The sequence below is a fragment of the Arachis hypogaea genome, chromosome 5, assembly GCF_003086295.3.
Source record: "Arachis hypogaea cultivar Tifrunner chromosome 5, arahy.Tifrunner.gnm2.J5K5, whole genome shotgun sequence".
NCBI lineage: Eukaryota > Viridiplantae > Streptophyta > Magnoliopsida > Fabales > Fabaceae > Arachis > Arachis hypogaea.
The window spans coordinates 40854815-40861185 of NC_092040.1; positions in this window are offsets into that span (position 1 = coordinate 40854815).

A 6371-nucleotide genomic window follows, 5' to 3' on the forward strand; every position below is an offset into this window, starting at 1 on the left:
CCTACTCATTCTTCTAACACACATTGTTGATTTTGTAGAGTCAGGCATCGAGAGGAGATAGTGGGGATTCTTGAGAAAGTAGCCGCGGCAGGTTAATCTATCATGGGTAGTTGAATTCTACTCCAACTTTCACTTGCCGACCCTGCAGTCTGTCTATGTTCGTCAAAAGCAAGTCCCTGTCTCTAAATGGGCCATTCAGAGAGAATTGGATCTTCCACCTAGACAAGAGGGGTTGGACGCCTATCAAGAGGCCTCTCTCAAACGCCAGACATACCAGTTTAACTGGGATAGCGTCCTTGATGTTATAGCATAACCGGGCAGCACTTGGATCTATGGAAAGCATCAGACTCGACCTAAGAGCATCGCAGCTCCTGCACTTACCTTGGAGGCTCGCGTGTGGGCACAGATTATATCCCACTATGCCTTTCCGAGCACTCACGAGTCCACCTTCACTGCAAACATGGCTGTTCTCCTCTGGTGCATTCTCACAGAGCAGCCTCTCAACTTACATAGACACATCCGGCAGGTGATAGGCAAAATTGTGACTCATACTTTTTACAACTCGAACAATTCCTAGCAATGGCTCCAAAAACTTGGTGCACAATACTATGGTTCACACACATTCTTCACAACTTCGCACAACTAACCAGCAAGTGCACTGGGTCATCCAAGTAATAAACCTTACGTGAGTAAGGGTCGATCCCACGGAGATTGTCGGTATGAAGCAAGCTATGGTCATCTTGTAAATCTCAGTCAGGCGGATTCTAATGGTTATAATGGGTTTCGAATATAAAGATAAATAAAACATAAAATAAAGATAGAGATACTTATGTAATTCATTGGTGGGAATTTCAGATAAGCGCATGAAGATACTATGTTCCTTCTGAATCTCTGCTTTCCTACTGCTTTTATCCAATCATTCTTACCCCTTTCTATGGTAAGCTGTATGTTGGGTTTCACCGTTGTCAATGGCTACCTCCCGTCCTCTCAGTGAAAATGGTCCAAATGCGCTGTCACAACATGGCTAATCATCTGTCGGTTCTCGATCATATTGGAATAGAATTTAGTGATTCTTTTGCGTCTGTCATTACGCCCAACACTCGCAAGTTTGAAGCTCGTCACAGTCATCCCATCTCAAATCCTACTCGGAATACCACGAACAAGGTTTAGACTTTCCGGATCTTAGGAATGGTCGCCAATAATTCTAGCTTATACCACGAAGACTCTGATCTCACAGAATGGGAGGCTCAGTTGTCAGGCGAGGCAACCATGCATCATGGGTCAGAACTCCAAGAGATACACACTCAAGCTTTCGCAGGTAGAACGGAAGTGTTTGTCAGGCACACGTTCATAAGTGAGAATAGTGATGAGTGTCACGGATCATCACATTTATCAGGTTGAAGTGCGAATGAATATCTTAGAATGAGAATAAGCATGAATTGAATAGAAAACAGTAGTACTTTGCATTAATACTCGAGAAACAGCAGAGCTCCACACCTTAATCTATGGTGTGTAGAAACTCTACCATTGAAAATACATAAGAACAAGGTCTAGGCATGGCCAAATGGCCAGCCTCCCCAAATGGTATATGAATTCGAAAATAGGGAAAAAGACACTTAGTACAATAGTAAAAAGTTCTATTTATACTAAAATAGTTACTAGGGTTTACAGAAATAAGTCTAAGTGCAAAAATCCACTTCCAGGGCCCACTTTGGTGTGTGCTTGGGCTGAGCTTGAGCTTTACACGTGCAGAGGCTTCTCTTGGGGTTAAACGCCAAGTTGTAACGTGTTTTTGGCGTTCAACTCTGGTTTGTGACGTGTTTCTGGCGTTTTAAACTCGAGTAAAGTATAAACTATTATATATTGCTGGAAAGCTTTGGATGTCTACTTTCCAACGCAATTAAGAGCGCACCATTTAGAGTTCGGTAGCTCTAGAAAATCTATTTCGAGTGCAGGAAGGTCAGAATCCAACAGCATCTGTAGTCCTTTTTCAGCCTCCTATCAGATTTTTGCTCAGGTCCCTCAATTTCAGCCAGAAAATACCTGAAATCACAGAAAAATACACAAACTCATAGTAAAGTCCAGAAATGTGAATTTTTTATAAAAACTAATAAAAACATCCCTAAAAGTAGCTAGATCCTACTAAAAATTACCTAAAAACAATGCCAAAAAGCGTATAAATTATCCGCTCATCAGCTGGCTATGGGGCACGTACAGATTGTGGGTAACCTACCCTTTTCTGCACTGATTTTGGATCTTGTCTCTACAGCTAGAGTTCCCTATAGGGCTGGGGACACCAAAGCCATGATCCCAGTGGCTGATCAGTATGGCCCGAATGGGAAGTACCGAATGGGAAGTATATCAGACCCCCAGTACCCTCTGCTAGCCGACATCCGGGCCCATCTGTAGACACTCCTCCTACTTTCGCCCCGCCATCACCCACACTTCCTCCACCATCCACTACTCAGATGTTCCTTCAGATCCTTCAGAGGTTAGACCGGCAAGACCGGTAGATAGAGCAACTGGAGCGTCGCTGATGAGATGATTTTTTACGATTTAGAATTCGCAACTGAAATCTCGTTGCAATATAGTTTCTAAACCAAACAATAGTTCTTTCATACAAAAGATTGTTTGTCACTAGTACAAACCCCTAAATTTATAAACTGAAGTATTGGAATCTCTGGTCGTTCCCCCTAGGAATTACAATAAAGTGTTCTTGTTATTGGTTAGAGGTATCTTTTGGGGTTTTTGAGATAATGAACAAGAAATGTAAATTGTGAAGGAAATAAACTAACAAAAAGCTCTTGGCAAGGTATGAAAACTAGAAGTCCTATCATAGTTATCCTTATCAATTATGATGAGAACTATCCATTGCTCCCACTTAGTTAACCTCTAACCATGGAGGAAAGTCAAGTGGATGACTTACTTGATTCTATAAGTCCTAGCCAACTCCCAAGGGAAAGACTAGCTTTAGTGGTATCCAAATCAATTAGCAACTTCTAAGTGTCAATCAACAAAGGAATTAGAAACACAAGAGTCACTAATTACTCTACCAAAGCCAAGAAGGGAAAAATCTATACTAAAATCCAACCAAGCATTTCATCAAACACTTGGAAGGAACATAAGAAAAGCATAGCAAATTGACAACAAGAATAGAATCTAACAACAATTATTACAAGGAATTAACAACAACAATCAAAAGAAGCACAATTATTATGAATTACCTCGAATTGAATTGAAAGAGAATAGAAGGAGCAAGAGTAGATCTACAACAAAGTATAAGAACAACATAAAGAAAATTACAACAAAGAATAGAAGAATGATGATTGCAACAACAAAGAATTGAGAAGAAGAAGTAGAAGAAAGCATGAATTGAAACCTAGATCTAAGAACTAAACCTAATCCTAATTCTAATCCTAGAGAGAAGTGAGAGCTTCTCTCTCTAGAAACTACTTCTAACTAATCCTAATGTGAATGAATGAACCAAAGATGTCAATTCCCTTCACTCCTTGGTCCTTTAAAGCACTTTTGGCGCCAAAGTTGGTTGCAACTGGGCCCCACAGCTTCTCAGAAATCGCTGGGCACGTTTTCTATTAAAAATCACGTGTGGCAACTGACGCGTGCGCATACAGTGCACGTGCGCGTCCCTTGAGTTTTCACGATCCATGCATGGGCGTCTAGTGCGCGTGCGCGTAGATGAGTGTGTCCAAATCTTTGGCTTTTTCATGTGTTCTCCACTTTACATACTTTTCTCTTCATCCCTTTGATCCATTCCTAGCCCTTTTCAATCTGAATTCACTAACAAACATATCAAGGCATCTAGTAGAATCAAAGGTGAATTAAAATAATCAATTTAAAGGTCTAAAAGCATGTGATGAGCGGATAAGTTATACGCTTTTTGGCATTGTTTTTAGTATGTTTTTAGTATATTTTAGTTACTTTTTAGTATACTTTTATTAGTTTTTAGTTAAAATTCACTTTTCTGGACTTTACTATGAGTTTGTGTGTTTTTCTAGGATTTCAGGTATTTTCTGGCTGAAATTGAGGGTCCTGAACTCGAAGTGAATTTTCTGGAGCTATAGAAGCCCAATTGGCATGCTCTCAACGTCGTTGGAAAGTAGACATTCTGGGCTTTCCAGCAATGTATAATAGTCTATACTTTTCCCGAGATTTGATGGCACAAACCGGCGTTGCAAATCAGCTTCAGAATTCCCAGTGTTTAACGCTGGAACTGGCATAAAAATTGGAGTTAAACGTCCAAACTGGCATAAAAGCTGGCGTTTCACTCCAGAAAAAGTCTCTACACATGAAAGCTTCAATGCTCAGCCCAAGCACACACTAAGTTGACCCAGAAGTGGATTTTTAAGTCATTTACTCATTTCTGTATACCTAGGTTACTAGTTCACTATTAATAGGATCTTTTGACATTGTATCTGTACCTCATGACACTTTACACGTTTCTCATTGTATCTTCTATGGCATGAGTCTCTAAACCCCATGGTTGGGGGTGAGGAGCTCTGCTGTGTATTAATGGATTAATGTAATTACTACTGTTTTTCATTCAATCATGCTTGCTTCCATTCTAAGATATCACTTGTTCCTAAACCTGATGAATGTGATGATCCGTGGCACTCATCATCATTCTCAACTATGAACGTGTGCCTGACAACCACCTCCGTTCTACCTTAGATTGAGTAGATATCTCTTGGATTCCTTAATCAGAATCTTCGTGGTATAAGCTAGAATTGATGGCGGCATTCAAGAGAATCCGGAAGGTCTAAACCTTGTTTGTGGTATTCTGAGTAGGATTCAAGGATTGAATGACTGTGACGAGCTTCAAACTCCTGAGGGCTGGGCGTTAGTGACAGACGCAAAAGAATCACTGGATTCTATTCCAACCCGATTGAGGACCGACAGATGATTAGTCGTGCTGTGACAGAACGTGTTGAACATTTTCACTGAGAGGATGGGAGGTAGCCATTGACAATGGTGAAACCCTACATACAGCTTGCCATGGAAGGAGTCCTGCGTGCTTGAAGAAGAAGACAGTAGGAAAGCAGAGATTCAGAAGATAGACCATCTCTAAAACCTCAACCTGTTCTCCATTACTGCAAAACAAGTACTTATTTCATGTTCTTTTACTTTTCACAATCAATCCTGATAATTATTGATATCCTGACTAAGAGTTACAAGATAACCATAGCTTGCTTCAAGCCGACAATCTCCATGGGATCAACCCTTACTCACGTAAGGTATTACTTGGACGACCCAGTGCACTTGCTGGTTAGTTGTGCGGAATTGCAAAAGTGTGATTGCAATTTCGTGCACCAAGTTTTTGGTGCCGTTGCCGGGGATTGTTCGAGTTTGGACAACTGACGGCTTATCTTGTTGCTTAGATTAGGACTGTTTTATTTTTGTTGGTTTAGAGTCTTTTATTTGAGTCTAGTTTCATATTTTAAGTTTGGTGTCAATTGCATGCTTTTGTTTTCTTTTAATTTTTTTTGAATTTGCATATTCTTAGTCCTTTCTTGTTCCTTAAAAATTCTAAGTTTGGTGTCTTCTTTGTGTTTTACCTTTAAAATTTTTGAAAATTTGTGTTTGATCTTCTAAAAATTTTAAGTTTGGTGTCATTTTGTAGTTTTTCTCTTTCCTAATTTCAAAAATCAAATCTCTTTCAAAATAATTTTTAATCATATCTTTTCTATTGCTAATTCCAAAATCTTTTTAACTAATTAATTGATTTAGTTTTTAATTTGCTTTGATCTTATTTTCTTTTAGTTTTCGAAAATTTATTTTGTTTTCCTTTTGTTTTATTTTATTTTTTGGCCAATTCAAAAAAAATATATTTTACTTGTGAATTCATATCATATTCCCTTTCTCCATCATGGACCTAAGTGGAATTGAGCAGTCCAGAAGGACTCTGGGGTCATATGCTAACCCCATTACAGCTGCATATGGGAGTACCATCTGTATACCTCCCATCAAAGCAAGCAGCTTTGAGCTAAATCCTCAACTCATTATCATGGTGCAGCAAAATTGCCAGTATTCCGGTCTTCCACAGGAAGAACATACTGAGTTTCTGGCACAGTTCTTACAAATTGCTGACACAGTACATGATAAAGAGGTGGATCAGGATGTCTACAGACTATTACTGTTTCCATTTGCTGTAAAAGATCAAGCTAAGAGGTGGTTGAATAACCAACCTACAGCAAGCATAAAGACATGGAAACAGTTATCAGACAAATTCCTGAATCAATTTTACCCTCCAAAAAGGATGACACAGCTAAGGCTGGACATCCAAGGCTTTAAACAAGAGGATAATGAATCCCTTTATAATGCCTGGGAGAGGTATAGAGGTATGCTAAGAAAAT